At 47.3% G+C, this 17,442-nt stretch overlaps 1 protein-coding gene across 3 annotated transcripts in view; it reads left to right on the forward strand.

Moving 5' to 3' along the window:
* The window catches only part of LOC138513586 (uncharacterized), a 378,986-nt gene that overhangs the window by 47,866 nt on the left and 313,678 nt on the right, over positions 1–17,442 (forward strand). The window contains exon 1 of one of the 3 annotated variants that reach the window (XM_069628562.1): positions 5,314–5,412. The exons of 1 other annotated variant lie outside the window; for it this stretch is intronic. The gene's annotated coding sequence lies outside the window, so the exon portion shown is untranslated. Of the gene's footprint in view, positions 1–5,313; positions 5,413–5,661; positions 5,799–17,442 lie in introns of those variants that run through there. One more of the 3 variants, XM_069628564.1, reaches the window with a different exon arrangement.

Consider the following 17,442-nt stretch of genomic DNA (forward strand, 5'->3'; position numbering starts at 1 on the left):
ATGTTTGGCGAAAACCACAAACTCTTGACTGTTGAACGGTGGCCCATTGTTCCGGCTTGATGACCCTTGGAATACCCCACTCACTGAGAACTTTGTTGAGCGCCGCTGCTACATGAGGGTATGCTGTAGTAGCCACCCTCTTGACAATGGGGAAGCAAGAGTGTTCATCTATCAGTAGCAGGAGGTACCCCCCTGACTACATCGGTCCCTAGAAAATAAACGGCTACTCTCTCCCAGGGCCGATCCAGGATGTGCGTTGTCTGCAACGGTATTGGAGCGTCTGCTCTTGCTGTGCACTGGCAAGCCAGACAGTTCTTAACCCAGCTGTCAACCAGTGAGTCCAGGAAGGGGAACCCTACGTGGCAGCGTAGTTGTCTCTCGGTGTTTTCTGCTCCTTGGTGTCCTTCGTGGGCCATCTTGACGACTTCAGCTCTGAGCGTCGCAGGAATGACTAGGCGGCACCCTCTTAATAGGACAGCGTGGTCTTTGATGGCCAGCTCTGTATGGATCCTTGTCAGTCTTTCAAGCTTCTCCTTGCACACCCCAGGGTGGTTTAGCAACGCTCATCGGTAGTCCTTCCACTTATTGTTGTTTGTTAGACTAATGGCCAGCACGATCGTTGGGTCAGCAGCCGACGCGAGGGACAGTGCAGAGGGCAGTGAGGTGGCTGCGATGTAGTCAATATACGCAACGTTGCCCGCATGGGTAGGTGGAGGGCCCGCAGGGTGGCGAGACAGGTAGTCTGCCGGATTCAGGTCATTCAGGTATATATGTAATTTCTCTTATGCTAGCAACTGTTACTTACTGTTATTGGTCTGACTTTGCGTTATTTGCCGGCTTTGCGTTCTGCACCTATACTATGCAAATACCTTGTATCATCATTACCTGTACCTTCTACATGGGTTCATGTATGTATAGAGTTGTCTTGACTTAGCGCCCAGATACCTTAGGGTGTGGCGCGCTGTACAAATAATAAACAAACAAACAAACCCCCAGGCCTGTAGACAATGTCATAGTTGTACTCTTGTAGTCAGATGCCCCATCTTTCAATTCTGGGGGGAATCTTTGTGCGCGGGTTGCCGAACAGCGACAGCAACGCTTGGTGGTCCGTAACAAGGGTGAACTTTTTCCCCAATGATGAAATTATGAAACTACTCGTAGGCCCAGACAGCTGCCAAGCTCTCTTTTTCGGCTTGCGAGTAGGCCGATTCAGGGGCAGAGAGGGCTCTGCTTACATAGGCAACAATGTGTCTGAGGTATGTGTCCGTGCCACTCGTCTGCGCCAGGATGGCCCCTAAGCCAACGGGGCTGGCGTCGACCGTGATTTCATTATGCCAGCTGGGGTCGAAGTACACCAGATGGTGAGCTTCTGCTAGGGCTCTCTTGATGGAGTCGAAGGACTTCTGAAAGGCGGGGACCAGACGAATGCCATCTCCTTTTGTAGATGTTTCCGGATCGGCTCGGTGATGGACACATAGTGTGGAATATATCTTGCGCAATAACCGTCCAGGAAGGATCGAACATCCACCACTTGCAGTGGCTCCTTCAAGTTGGTAATGGTGCTGACTTTATCTAGGTCAGGAGTCATTCCCTCAGCAGAGAAAATATGTCTGAAAAATTTCAGTTTGGATTTGTGGAATCGACACTTTTCAATGTTGAGTGTCAGGCCGGCATCTTGTATCGCTGTGCACGTGGCGAGGAGCACCGTATCATGTCCCTCACGGGATGTGCCGGACACGAGGATGTCATTGCTGTAATTCAGCGCACCATTGATGGGTCTAATGATCCGTTTTATGGCCTCCTGAAAGATTTTGGCCGCTGACGAGATGCCAAAATTCAGGCACCGATATCGGAAGAGGCCATTATGGGTAGCGAACGCTGTCATGCCTCTTGACTCAGGATGGAGCTCCAGCTGGTGGTAACCCTGGATCAGGTCAAGCTTTGAAAACATTACTGACTTATTGAGTTGTACTATCATGTCCTCAATGCACGGCCCTGGGTGTCGCTCCCTTTGGATTGCAGTGTTCGCCATCCTCATGTCCACGCAGAGGCGTAGACGTCCACCCTCCTTTGGCACGATAACTAGGGGGGGGGGACACCCACAGGTCGGGCCCTTGGCTGGCTCGATGATGCTGTCAGTTAGTAATTGGTTGAGTTCTCTGGAGACTGCTTCTTGGAGATGGAAACCAACTCTTCTGGAGTGCTGGGGGACCCTTCAGCTTTCATAGTCCCATGCATAGTTGATGAAATCTCGGTAGAACCTCTTCTTTGGTGATGGGGGCGTGATGTTTGGACATGTCGACTGCGCACATGGTGTCTTCACACATGTTGTTCTCAGCAGATGAGTGTATTACATCCCCTTCACAGAAGCGGATGTCAATGAGAACCAAGCACTATGCTGTGTGGTAGCGGAGGATACACCTGCCTTTCGTTGGGCTCCTGATGACATGGTGTCCACCTTCAAAACTTTGTGGATGAGCTGACGCTTGAAGTGTCCGATGGCATTCAGGGGTGATGTCACCCCACACTGGAAGATTCTCAAGTACATATCTCAAGTAACGTCTGTTGGGTATTTTCAGATACTCTTGCTCCCCTGTGATATTGACATTAGCGCTAGAGTCTACTAGGAAGTGGAACAGGCTGTTTCCCATCTTGACAGGGATCCGCTGAGCTTCTCTCGCCTCCCTGTTGTCCTGGATGAGGTTGACTTACTCATCAAAACGGCGGTTGGTCATAGTCACGAGGTCAGCACTGCTGTGTCTTGATGTGGGGCTGCCCGCCATGGAGGTGGCCTGGACGTAGACCCTTTCAAAAATCCTTGCAAGTTCGCTGACCTCATCTATCGAGAAGGGCTTCTTTAGCAGCTGCTTCTTGAGGGAAGGTGACAGGCAGCCCTTGATGACCCTCAAGCATATGGCCTCATCAAGGGAGAATGCCTGAAATTGACAGTGGGCCCCCTTGACCCTAAGGCGAGTAATGAACTCATCGACCATCTCTTCGGCCCTCTGCATGAATTGATTGAACATATATCTCTCATAATCCCCGTTAGGTTGAATCACTAGTTTTCTGTTCAAAGCACCGATTAGGGTGGCGAAATCGGGTTGGTCTGCATCTGGAATCGTTTTGAAGATCGTTTTAATCTCGCTTCCGACCAAAATTGATGAATATGTCATGTATGTGGGGCGAGTCGCCTTCCCCAGATGCCCTCACAAAGTGATAAAAGTCCTCCACCAATTTGGTCCATTGTGGACCCTTGTCCGCCTGCAGGGTCATTGAGAAGGGGAGTGGCATGCGCAGCATTATGGATTTGGCCCTGTGGACAGGGGGTGGTGAGACAGGGTCGCCCATTGCTGCTGGTGTGCCTTACACTGGTAAGAAACAAAACTTTGAGTTTTCAAAAGGCAGGGTCCTGCGGGGTCTGTGGTTATTGTGAAGGGCGTGGGATCACTTAGAGGAGCGTGGTCCCTAGGTCGGATGGCTGAAGTCCCTGTGAAGGGCGTGCTGCCGATTGCCCTGGGTGCTTACAGCACCTGATTAAAACGTTGCCTCTCCAGGCCCCTTGTAGCGTTGGTAGGAGCTTGGACCACGTGATGATGGAGGCATCGTATGCGAGGGGGTCAGGGATGCTGTGCTGCCTTTTGAGTTCTAGCACTGCAATGCTCAGAAGTAGGCACGTGCGGGCGTCGAGCTGTGGCATTAGTGTGCGAGGGAACTCCCACCATCACCTTCAATCACGTGCTGCCATGTTAGCATGAGTCCCATGAGTGACGAAGAGCTGGGAGGAAGGAACCGCTGGCGGATTGCTGCACGACCTGCACATGGAGAGACTCCTGTCACTCTCCACGTGGAATGGTCCGGCAGGAGAAAACAGCAGGATTGCCGTACTTCACGCTCGGGATCGAGTATACTGGGCTGCACAGCGGGATCGCTGGCGCACGCGGTCGAGATATGCGGACTGCTATCCCGTCTCGGGAGGACACGGCATGGAGGGAATCTCCAGACAACAGCACTGCGGGAGCACGGAGGGATAACCTGCGTTCAGGATTGTGCTTCGGTCTCGAATGGAGACAGCCTTGTAGCCAGTTGTTGCCCGAAATGGGCCTGTAAGGAAGGGCACACGACTGGAGCTCAGGAACACTTATAACTTTATTTAAATGCAACTTGGAACTGAAACCCTGTTCCATTGACAAACTACACGTCATTAACTCCTCCTCCTCCTTCTTTCAGAGGTTGCTTCCTTAAAGTGACAGGGAATGTAACAGTACTTATATATGTATATCTCCAGGGAGCATGTGCAACCTGTATGTTTAAGTTCGAATTCTGAAAGGGCCATCCATCTCAGAGCTACACCAGTGCTTTGCAACTTTTACCACACTATAGTGCGCAGTAACGAAGATCAAAAGTCGGTAGCCATGATTGCAACCCATTTTTCTGTGGTCTCTGCAGCACAGCTGCTGAATACCATCACCCCAAAAACGAGATGGGGTTTTCTAAAGAAAAAACTCTCTGGAGGGGAGCCCCCAATTCTGGGTTAGTCCATGTAAAACTCAATTGTCTGGCCACCTTGCCGTGATACTGGGTTTGCTTTTATACAACTTCTCTCCTTAAAATACTATCCATCCTCATACTTGCAATGGCAGAAGTGCAAAGCTCAACATGCAACTGTGTGAGGTTTTTATGACTTTTCACTGTGCAGCTAGTAGTTTTGCCAACTGTTACTGGGCAAATATTCTTTAAAATGGCCAAACAAAACATCCCCTTAAGTACTACAAAGTATGTCACAAAAGGAACGTACTGCAAACAGCTTTTTTCCTTGCACTTGCTGGCCGCACTTTTACTTATTGCTTTTCTTTATTCTATTTATTTCTTTTTACTGTCAATCCCATGTACTGTGCAATATGTCCTCCCCAGCTACCCCACTTCTCCGCGCGATCGCAATGACACCTGGCCTAGTAAGATCATTGTCTCTGGCTTCCCCCTGTTCCCCCTCCCTTGCCTCGTCGCGCTTTGAAACACTTGTGTATGTATAGGCGCGTTATAAATGCCATATCATATCTGCCATTTCGACCCTGTCCATCCTACAAGAAAGACTGCTTGGCTACTCGCCATTCATATAAGAGAACAAGAGAACCTACTTCTGTTGTTGGTGAAGTAGAGAGCGTAACTGCCGTGGCTTGTGACCATGCTACAGGCCCTGCACCTATAGCAGAGCTCGTTCCTGAAACTTGACTGAGCTATACTATCAAGTCCGCCATTGGTGTGTTCCGCGGGCCCCGCCTCTGCTCCCAGCTTGGGCCCCGCCTCTGCTCGCAGGCTGGACCCCGCCCCTTTCTCAGCCCGGAGTCAGCTGCGTAGTTGGAATGCTCTAACAGAAAGATTAAGTATTTGCCGGATGGATTTTCTGCTGGACAGGTGAGTACCGTCACACGGTTGTATTGATGTCTGGCTAGCCTGCAACTTCCGTAGCTGGCCTGCCCTGAACCTCGCAGGGTGCGCGTTTTTTTGGTTGGATTCCGTTTTGGTCTTCGGCTTGTCTCCTGCGTGTGTTAGTCTGGGGCGTCCCCCTGTGAGCGGTCCCAGGTCAGGCGCGCGCGGCACGCCCAGTACTGGCTTTTCCATTCCGTTACTTGCCCTGCTCTTGTATTTGGGGGGAAAAGACGAGCCGGTAAAGAATGCAGCCAGCATTGGAAAGGCGCCTCGCACGCTCCGGAAGCCGTATTCTCGCAACTACGGCGGGCTGGTGAAGAGCGGATCGTGCGTTTTTCGTACAGGAATATGTGTAATTGCGGAGCTGCCAGGTAGTCTCTCTTTCCTGTGGGTCATTTTGACACTTTTTTTTTGTCCTAGTATCGGGTTCATGGGTGTAGCGTCCCTTTTGCGGTTTTCACGCGCGCTTCTCGTTCCAAAGGATGACGCTTTGGATGCGGCGTACACTTGGCGCATACAACAGTTTAGTTGTTAGGTGTGTTTTAAAGGTCCCGCGACAAAACTTACTCTTCTGTGGTTTATTTAACAGTTCCCCTTTCACTTGCCGTATCTGTCGCTTCTAAACAATCAATATTTTGCATGGCGGGACTTGTAGTTCGTTCCCCGTTGTTATTGTTGGTCGTCCTTGCCCCACATGAAGTGGGTGGGTGCAGTTGACAGGCTCATAAATGTGGTGGGTCAGCTCAATCCTCCTGGGGCCACACCTGGCCACCACAGGAGGACCGCTCTTTTGCTGGCGTTATGTCGGGGTCTGTTTTATCGCCGTTTACACGCATGTAAGAGGCAGTGTAGAATGAATGTGAGAGGAAGTCTCGGGTCTATTTTTAGCGGATTTCCTGTTTTTTACTGTGTAGTCTAGTCTCTTGCGGTACAGTCTTTACTAAAGACAACCTTGTATTTATGAAGCATTTTAAAGTATTTATTTATTTATTTAAATTTGTATAGCGCGCAAGCAGCCCAGGGGCATTGAGGCGCTGTTACTTGCATGAGCTTAGTTACAGGCATGGTATCAGTAAGAGGCATATTACAGATAGGAACAAGCAAGGTTATCATTACAGTTTATGCGGTTAGTCAATACAACTTAAGCAGTGGTTTTAGGATATGTATGACGTGTACATGTGTGTAAAAGTAGGAAGATTTAGGAATGCTTAATGTTCTGTTGATACTGGAGGTACTTGGGTATTTTGAATAGCATTGTGTTGCTACTGAAGAGTTACCATGTTGGTGTTCCTTTGCTTGTACTGTCGCACACATAAATATGATAGTATCAGAAGAGTATTCCCACACACATCAACATGCACGTTACATGATGCTGTCACCAAGGGAGGGTGAGTGACGGCTAGGAAGTGCGGACATTATTGCACGCCCAGTGCCTTAACCTTTTGGAACAGCAATCACACATGATGCTGGGACCGATGTAGTGTACAGCGTGTGGCCTGGGATGGCATGGTTAGCCGAATGACAACGGCACACTGGCCTCCCCAATCCCATGACCAGCTCCACACACTCTGGAGCAGTAATCGATGTGTTTGGGAATGTTCATTGGGGCACACCTAGAAGACATGTAAAGCATAATGCATGCCAACGTTATACATTCCGTAGGTGCCAACCCAGTCCTGGTTTTAACTTTGCATTCAGGGACGTGCAAGTCCTGCATTTAGACTGGGGTACTAGATAACAGTCCCATAATAAACGGGTAAAACCGGGACTGGACTAGCAGCTCGATAATGTAGCAGTGTATGACTATATAATTCGCAAAAAGTTATGATTTGCAACACAGCCACCCAGAGACAGTTTTGCGCCATTACCCGGCTACTTCCGAACGGCACGCATCAACACCACACCAAAGATAACGTGCATTTCCTCCTCTCCCACTAACTTAAGCCGCCCCTCTTCGTTCCGTTCTGCCAGTGCGTCTGGAAGCCACGGAGATGGGATAGCGGGGGCGGTGGTGGTGATATGATAGTTTATTTATATAGCTCCTATACACAATGTGTTTCAAAGCGCTTATGTAAGTCCCAGTAACGCAGCGCTCAGATCTGTGGTAAGGCATGCACCAGCTCCTTGTTCCCTCCGAAGTGGGCCCCTGCTTACTGATACTTTAACTCTTTCTCAGGGAATGTTTCTTTAGCTTCCTATGGAGACGTTAACATTTTAGCCACCGGCTGAGATTTCCCGCAGGAAATGGGAGGCGACATACTTGAGTTTGACACGTGCTTTCTTTTCGTAGCCAAAGAAGAAATAAAAACACTGTAGTTAAGTTCAACTTTCTATATGTGGTGAACTATTTAGTGAAGTTTACATCCATGTCCCATACACATTTCAGCCCGTTTCTGCTGAGGTTGCTCGAGTTTACTTCTGGCTAACTTTTTCTACGCCTAGGTCGCTAACTGGGTTGAAACCTGGCGCAGTGCCGCCCTCCAGTGTTATGTGGAGGAGCAGCAGGCGCCCGAGCGACCCCCCTTCTTTCAATGTGTTTATTTGTAGGGGTAAGAATGTGCTGCCGTCTCTGGATTGTAATTATTTCACTAGCAACCCTTCAAATGATGAAGAGGTGCTGACTAGCAGAGATAGTGGGGGAGGGGCAAACTTATTTGTGGACGCATCTATTTTTTTTTTTTGCACATTAAAGTGCAGCGTCAATGTTACAAGCAGTTTATTTATTGGACATTTGTATGGCGCCTATACACGTGTTTCCAGGCGCCACGAGACAAAATGGGTGGGGGTATGGAAATCACAAAAGTAGAAACAAAACGGTTATATTGGCCCTGTGACAATCCTACCGTGCAAGTACATGACAAGGTGGTAAGTGCAAGGGGGGTGGGTGATAGAGGGAGAAGTGCAGGAGTGGGCTGCCCCCATGGTGGGGGCGGTCAAGTGCTGGGCGGGCCAAAGTGGCAAGTGCCAGGGGAAGAGGGGTGTAGAGGGAGGATGAGTGGGTGGACAGGGAGGACCCAGTTGGGCAAGTCTAGGAAAGGGAGACTGAGGGAAAATGCTGGCAACGGATGCTGGGGGGGGGGGGACTGGAAGGGGATGGTCTGGCCCCTGTATGACTCTGAAGGCACCAGGCCACAGTCGCAGAGGGAGAGTTGGTACATGAGGGGGAGATGGAAGGAAGAGGAGGAAAGGAAAGTCTTCAGATGTTGCCAGAGCTTCAGAAGATCCAGCTCAAGTCAAAGGGGGGGGGGAGGAGGAGGGCCATTCCAGGGGGAGGGGCCAGCCGAGGAAAGGGTTCTACCCAGTGCTTTAAGTGGGGTAAGAAATTGAGGGGGGGGCCCTCGTTTGGGGGCGTGGCTTTCATTGTGGGCGTGGCCTAAAAGTGCACAAATCATAGTAAGGTGCGCAAACAAATATATAAATGTATGTGAGCATTTATATGTTTGTATGCGTACTACTATGGTGTGTGTACTTTTCAAACCATATTTTATAAACATAGCAATGTTACATATTTCTATGTTTATAAAAGGTGGCTTGAAAAGTGCACAAACCATAGTATTTTACGCACACTTGTGTGCTTACCTTACTATGGTTTGTGTACTTTTCAAGCCACCTTTTATAAACATAGATATTTGTAACATGTTTCTATGTTCCTAAAAGATGGCTTGACACGTAAACAATTCAAGGCATCTTTTATAAAGCGTTGATGACGGACAAAACAAACCGCAAGGTGGCTTTGTCCGTCGACAAAGCTTTATAAAAGATGCCTTGAATTGTGCACGTTTCAAGCCGTCTTTTATAAACATAGAAATATTTCTACCTTTATAAAAGATGGCTTGAAACGTACACAGTTCAAGGCATCTTTTATAAAGCTTTGCCGACGGAGAAAGGCACCTCGGGCTCTGTGATCTATCTGCTCAGAGCACATAGATCACTGAGGCCGAGGCGTCTTTCACCCTCTGCGAACCCACAGGCTCCACGATCTAATCTGCATATTAGATCACGGAGCCCGCGGGGGTCAGTGACCTGGGGAGGGAAAACAAAGGGACAGTAACTTCCTCTGATGACCCTGATGAGGGGTCATCAAAGGGAGATACACTAACTGACAGAAGTGCCGCCAGCCTCAGCATCGCTGTGGCTGGCTGGCACTAATGTCAGCTCGGCCGACATAATGACGGGCGCATCTCCCGTCGCGGCCGCGGCGGGATAATGCATCCCACCAATGTTGTGTGGGACGGGGGGGGCCCCGGCTGGGCCCCGGCTCAGCCCCACTTTCTGGAGACTGTCGGGGCCCGGCCCCGGCAGGCCCCAGCCCACTTTAAGCACTGGTTCTACCTCCCACTCTGCTTGGAGAAACGTTTGATCTGCAGAGAGTTGGAGCCAGAGGACCAAATAACTCTGGATAGGCAGTATTTAGGGAGGGAAAGCAGGATGTAAAGAGGTCCCAGGCCCCAGACAGCCTTGTGGATGATGCAGAGGGTCTTGCATTTGATCCTTACGGTCACCAGGAGCCAGTGGAGAGATTTGAACGCTCTCCTCCTTAGGCCTCCTCTCTACCATTTCAATCACTCCGCTTGCATGCAACTGCTAACCCCACATCATGATTTCAATGGCATACAAATGTATGAGTATGAATGCAGGCGCTTACGGTGAAATGCTTTGTTAGTGATTGCAGGGCCTTTGTTAACAGCAAAGCCCAGTTGCCTTCAACATCTGTGTCCTGTCCGGCCATGGCTCTGTAGGTCAGCCAGGTCGAGTAAACATGGCGCACAATTTCCGGGGTTGGGGGGGGGAGGGGCTGAATTGTCAGATTAATAGTGTGCCACTGGGGTGTACATCAAATGGACCAGGTGTGCAGAGACACTCCGGATGACCAGACACAAATAAATGTGCATATATATATATATTTTGTGTGCACGGCGAGGGTATGTCGAGTGTTGTGATTGCGTGGTGGTATGGCATCGAGTGTCAACGGAGTAGCCAGGTCTGTGCAGTGTCATGCAGGAGGTGGCTGATGTTGAAAAAGCATGCAACATCGCACGCACAGAGAGCACCTCCTTTCCACTATGAGAGCGGAAGTCTGCAGATAGCGGTCACGAGTGCAGCCGTCTATTGTTTGCAAAAGCTGAAAGGGATATTGCCACCCTTTTCGCAGTGCAGACAGACGCAGCTGTCCACAGCAAACGCCGATAGTTCTTTAGCCCCTTTTACGTTTACAAACCTCGAATGACATTACTAAATCTGAAACTGTTTTGAGGCATTTGAGCACTAGACCGGTGCCTTAAAACAGCTGTCCTTCAATCTGGTGAGAGGGCTGGCATCTTGTTCTCAGGTGCACTGTACAGGCCGATGATCAGTTTTCCACTTGAAGTGCATGCTTAGACATCCTTGGCAATTTGAAAGGCGTTTAATCCACGGGAGCAACTTCCTCCACTGCTGTGGGGTTATGCATAGCTTTCAACCTTTTTTGTCACCAAGGCGGGCGAAAACACCCGATTTTATGTTTTGGGGGGGGGGGGTCGGGTCTCGAGCCCATTGAGGTGAATCAGCTATAGGGGGCTTGGCAAGTGAGCCAGCTGATTGTAAGGAGGGTGACGTTTTTGTTCCATCTCGTATTGTATCTGTAAACTGAAACCTACAGGCTCACATGCGACTTTTGTTCCATCTCGTATTGTATCTGTAAACTGAAACCTACAGGCTCACATGCGACTATATATTTTTGCATCTTTAAAGCGCTCACATTGTTTTTCTGTTGCGTGATTGTTTTTTCTTAGTTGTGTATTTATAATGCGATTAAATACCCAGAGGTTTCTAAGCGCGGACCGGGATCGAACCTGTGTTGCTTCGTGTTGTCTTGCTTCCAAGGCGAGCACGTTGCTGCTGAGCTACCCTCCCGGGAACATAGAAAGTGAAAGCTTCTCAGTGGCTGATCCATACATTTCCCTTTGGCTTTCTTCTGTACCCACAGCCCACTGCGCTGGGGCGTTTAGGGCCTGATCCACAGAAGCGTTTTATAATGGGCAATTCCATAGGAAAACGTGAGACTGCGCATGTTTTAGGCATGCGCCAGAGTCCCAGGGCTCTAAGGCGAATGAAACAAAAAGGGACACCCGCCAAAAGCGGGTGAGTTGAATTGTGTGTGACTATTTTGGCACACACCATTTTCTGACCACAATGTTGTTCTTTTTTGCACACTCGTGCATTCAGCTGTCTTGTTTCGTTCTTTCCCTTTGTTGCGTTGCTGTTTTTTGGCACTATGTTCTCTCCGCAAGAAAGGCGGGTTGATTGTTTAGTAAACAAAGGGAACAATGTGTGTTAGCTTTGCAGTTGTTGCGTGCAGAGCATGAGAAACTGGACCCTGTGTGCTTGTAGTTGATTTGTGATAAGGGACCTTGAAGTATGCGTCTCCATAATCGGGGGAGCCACGAGACCGTGACTGCTCTCCAAAGTTGTGGGTAGCTAATGACTGAAACGTTATGTAAGTGTTGGCAATAAAAGGCTGTGGTTTTTATTGCACATACATAATTGCAAAAAACATATTTTGTAAAGTTTCTTCATCAAAATTGCACATAACAAAAAAAAAAAGCAACAATGTACACTTTTGGGCGCGAGGTCCAGGGGCGTGTACCTGGCCCGTGCCGCCCTTTTTGTTCTTGTTCCCATGACCGTTGCTCTGCTTTCCTCTTCTTCCTTTTTTCTTCTTTCCGGGTGGGTGGGACATGGGAAAAGAAAAGTCTTCTGTGTACGCAGAATGACTGGTGCTCTGTCCGGACTACCAAGCAACTGATCTCCCCTACCTGATGCCCCTCTTTTTATCCTACTGGACTTGCCCCTAGGCATGTCATGTGCTTGGGCCTTTGTTGTCCTCTGGCTGGCCAGCGCAGACTTTGTTTCCTCTCATTCGCACCTCTCCCTGCCCTTCCTGTCCTGGGCAAGGCACTTGATAGTGCCTTAGCACCAGATCTTACATGGTGCTAACCACAGCGGCGGCGGGGGGACCCAGTGATTTGTGCCTCCTGTTGTTTTGGCTGCATGAGGCAGCCTGCATTTGTCCCTCAGTCCCGTTGCCCCCCCCCAGATTATTCTACTGTGCTTTTTAGCTGCAGGGGTGCCCCCTTCCGCAGCGCTCCCCAGAATGCAGCATCATGTGTTGGTAGAGTGAGCGGGTGGGTGAACTGGGCAGTGAAATACTGTTGGAGAGGTATAGAGTTCTGATGGTGTGTGTATATTGGGGGAGGCAGGACTTGTCTACGGTTGAATACTCTGATTTACTTATTGGTCAATACACCAATTACTTATCTTCCTCGTCCTAACTAACAAAGGCTGTCTACCTCCTCCCAAACATTCTTTTCCTTTTTTAAAGAATATAAAAGGGAAATTCATGTTAAGGAGATGATTAACAGAGGTTGTAAACATTTAGTGATTGATAATGAAGGGAATCGTCTAGCAAATAAGATTATATATCCCCTGAAGTTTAATGGAAAGATTTGTAAAACCTTTAGCAACATGCCTCTTGAACAACTGTAAGGCAACCTCAGTTGAAAACTTCCAAATATTTATGCTCATATATCAGTAGTATGGTCTGCCCTCCAGTGTACAATCCCACATGTTTGCCCCAAAGTTTCCATTAAGAAAGAGGGATCACATAAGGAACACATGGGGGGGATATGGAGAAAGGGGGACCGATTTTGGAGTGGAGGAGGTAAGAGCGCAAATTGAAACACATTTATAAAAATTGGTGCAAGAGCCATAAATATATTCAACTGCAAAGAGAGAGGGAGAGGCCATGTTAAAAACTTTGGTCGACAGGACCTCCCGTAATTTTTGGGCTTTATAATATTTTTAGATCCCAAGACCAGTCGGGCGCAAACCAATCCTATATCTGAAGGGTCTTGGGTAGACCATTTTAAGGTTCTATGTACAGAGTCTTATTGTCAGTAAGATTATCTTCCTATGGGTCTTGAACTTTAATGTGTCTACTATTGTGGGGAGTATTGGGAAAGCTTCAAACTCTTTGGCAGCGGGCCTGAATGGGCTAACAAACGCCCTGATAAAATAAACCCTGATTTATGGGACCAGATCTTGTATATTCTCTTTATGGCGGTCAGTGAGGCTTAAGCTTTCCTCAGTTCTTGGAGTCAATCGATTGTAATCCCAAGCTACAAAAATGGTGATAAAATGATCAACCCATCTCACTACTAGACTCTGAAAGCAACGTTTTTGCTTCAATTATTCTAGAGGAGTTGGAAGCTTGGGCAGTCTCTAGTGGCTGGCTGCAAACCTATTAAACCAGGTTCCGTAGGGCCCATCAACATCCCTTGATAATTTCATCATTGGGGTAAAGGAGCCACCACTATCTTCGCACCCACTGTTGACTATTCCCAAGCTTTTGATGCCGTAAACCGCTCACTCCTGTCAAAGAAACGAAGAGGTTGGACTATCTCACCAAACTTGCTTTCAATTCTGGTGTCTGTATGTGAGAATGGAGCAGGCACTGAGCCTTGACTGAGAAGGTCCTCACCTTGAGAGAATGTAGACCAGGGTGTGTCTTGGCTAAGTGACTGTTCAACTTTTATTTGACTGATTTGGGGGGCGCATCTGGAACAATCTAGCTTCGCTCCACCAAACGTCTCCAATTTACGCATACAATATCTCACGTATGCGGATGACGTAATTCTGTTGGATAAAACACAAATACGGTTGCAATGGCAATCTATCTCTCTATCCAACAGTATGTCAACGAAAATTAATTCGTAAATGAAAAAAGACCAACATCATCCGCTTTGTGACTAATGCAGGGAACACATTTAGGTTCAGGTGGGCTATCATGCCTTGACCCCATAAGCTTCCATAATATTCCTCAGGCTTTTTATCAATTAGATTCCTTCTCCGAAAGCTATGTTTGTACGCTCCATTAGAAATCGGATCAGTTGGCCAGTCAGATGAAAAAGATCTGCGGCAAGTATTGCAGATTCAAGGTAATCCCTGCTCTGTCGTATGGTATGGAAACTGCTAGGGCCACTATATTTAAACTGGGGATTGTTGGAAGCTAGAATTTGGTGCAGGTCTCCTAAACTCCCTGATTGCTTACCTATTGATACGCTGCACGTTGAACTGGGGTTAACTTAATAAAGTGTCACCTGCAGTGGAAGGTACTGTCCCTTTTATGCAAACCTTCTGGTTCCGCTGCCGGGATTGTTGAACGTGGACTTGGCAGAGGTTATGTCCTCGGTAGGTCGAGCCCATTAGTGAATTTTGGGAAAGAAGCTGAAGAAATGTTAGTAGTCTCTAACCTGAAAGCAGTTGATTTAGTTGGTAATCCAATGAAAGCAAAGAAGAAAGTGCTTGAGTTTGACGGTTAAGCACAATAGAAGGTGTGAATTCACATACATTATACAAACACCAGCTAGTAGTTTAAAGGACAAGGTAAGTAGACAGTGCTGCTGTAATTGAGAAGGTTATCCCATGCTTAAGGAAGGTCTCTATTTGAGATTCAGGTTACACTTATTACAATCTGGTGAGGTAATGTAAACGTGTATTCCAAATAATGTAATCTTGGGTGAATGCAGTTGTAGTAATAAGGCAGGAGTTTTGAATACTAGATTCCATGTTATGGAATGCAAGGCTTTGCAATTAAGGGAAGAACTGTGGTCAAAGTACGTTGACGGTTTTAAGTACATGAGTGCGTTATTCCCTAATAGGTTGACTGGTGGAGAGGAAACTGGGTTGACCTGCAGTGTGGTTAAATTACTTAACGCCGCTGTGCTAATCCATTTGAGATGGTGAAGATAAAAGGGTCACACAAGTTGTGTTAATTGTGTGTATTGCACCTTATTCTTGTTATGGACCTTAATTTTGCTATGCACTTTACCTCCAGGATGCACTTTATTTTCATTAAGCACTCAAGACCAACATTATGATATTGGAAGGAACATTTTAATTGTGTGATTATTGGAAATGATTGTATTTATGAAATTCCTCTTATCTTTTCAGAATTATTGTCACTACTATTAGTACTGTACTCTGCAATTTTATTGGAGTAGGATTGTATGTTTGGTGAGATGTTTTGTGTTTTTGTTTATTTTTTTTAGCTTGATTGAATTGTATTTTAGTTTCGTGATTTCTTTTTATTGTATTGTTGAGAATGTGTGATAAATCCTGTTTGTATGAGGTTGTTTTACACAACTGATGTTACAATAAAAAAGTGAATAAATGGATGTTATGTTGTTAAAATGCTGTAGTTTTGCATGTATTTAGAATAGTTAATTAAGGTTTTATTAAAGGTTACATTTAGTGTTATTTTGTAGCAACATTGTGCAATTTAGCACAATGAGTTTGAAAGCACAGGAGCTTCATGTGAAGCGGAAAACGTCGCTTAAATGGGGAATCCATTATGAGGGGATGCAGTAGTTGTGAACACACGTACATTAACATGCACACATTCTTGTTTGGGAAAACTGGTTGGCGGAGGGAGAAAGTATCGGTTGGCAGAAAGACCACAGCAACCACATGAGAACGGCTATTTGGATCGGAAATAGAATGGGGAGCATGGGCCTAGGGTTTGGCTTGGAAATTGGTGAGCGAGTGGCCGAAGAAGCATTGGCCACCTGGCACTATCACTCTAGGGTTAGTGGCTAAAACTGTAAATGGGTGACTGGGGGTGCAGATGACCGCAGGCCTAGGAGAAGGTCAAATAGATTAGCAGGAAGAATATAATGGTAAAAGAGGCCAAATGGATCGAACTGGTGGTTGTGCACAGTAAAAAGGCGAGAGTACACCAAGAATAAATATCCAGAGTGCTTGGAGAAACCGAGTTAGTTACCGATCAAATGAGCCTTTCGTTAGCTCTCTATAGCCTTATAAAGTGATCATATATAAATTATGCGTGCAAGATTTAGCATTGCAGGTCTGTGACCAAGCGAAGCTGTACTAAAAATGTATTGTATGCCATATTAGGGTTGTGTGTCTTGCAGGAAGAAACCTTGGGCTTGTATTTACAATGTCATCAAAATTGTATGTCTAAGGGGATGGTGCCAGAGGCAGCCAATGAGGTTGTGGGGATTAGATTTCCTTGTATAAGGCCAACCCATTTGTATTTTGAGCAATGACTTGTAAGTGAACATGAGGGAAATGTTCGAGTGTGTTAACTGTTCTGGAAATGTGTATATGTACTGTGTCTGTTCTGTGGTTCAGGGAGACTCCGGTTAGTTCAATCTACAAGGAGATCTCTAATCTCGCCCCAGCAGCTGTTGTAAAATAAACTTGGTTTAATGACAACGTGCACTCGCTTCATGAGGTGGGCTATTTCAGAGTACAAAGCTCTGAGGTCAGCCCTGACAGTACCTAAACTGAAGACTTACCCACAGCCATCGGGACTAAGTATAAAGAAGATTACTGGTAAATAATTAGAGCATTACCACCAAGTCCTTTCCCTCCCTCGCCCCAAGCTATTGCAAACCCCACTGTACCTTGGATTCCTTGTAAAACAGAAATGGGGCCATCATACAATGTGGGATTGCAGGACTGATGCAGATGTGTAATCAGACAGCCTGGGGAGGGAGCAATGGTGGAGATGGGGGAAAACGTGCATAGGGTAGCCCAGGTGGCAGCCCTACAGATGTCGATGAGATAAATACCCTTTGTCTCACCCCAGGTTCTGGAATACCATACTATGCACCTAAGAAATGCCACACCAGACACTGAATAGGCCAGAGAGATGGTATGCTTGAGCCACCTTCTGATCAAAATAGAGAAGGTCTGAAAGACTGTTTTGAAGAACGGAAGCTAGCAGTCCTGTCCAGATGGCTGAGAAAAAACAATCTGACATCCAGAGAAGCTAACGGAGGAGCCCTGCCTTTCTCATAAAGGTCTGCAGAAAGCACAGGTAGAATGTTTTCTTGGAAGATGAAAATGGAGACCACCTTTCGTCTAGATGAAGGGTGATGACTTGGGATATCAATTTCCAGGCCGGGAGGATGCCAGAAAAGAGACCCCTATTCCCTGGTCCTCCTTGCTAAA

The sequence above is a fragment of the Ambystoma mexicanum genome, chromosome 12, assembly GCF_040938575.1.
Source record: "Ambystoma mexicanum isolate Mex_15411 chromosome 12, UKY_AmexF1_1, whole genome shotgun sequence".
Taxonomy (NCBI): Eukaryota; Metazoa; Chordata; class Amphibia; order Caudata; family Ambystomatidae; genus Ambystoma; species Ambystoma mexicanum.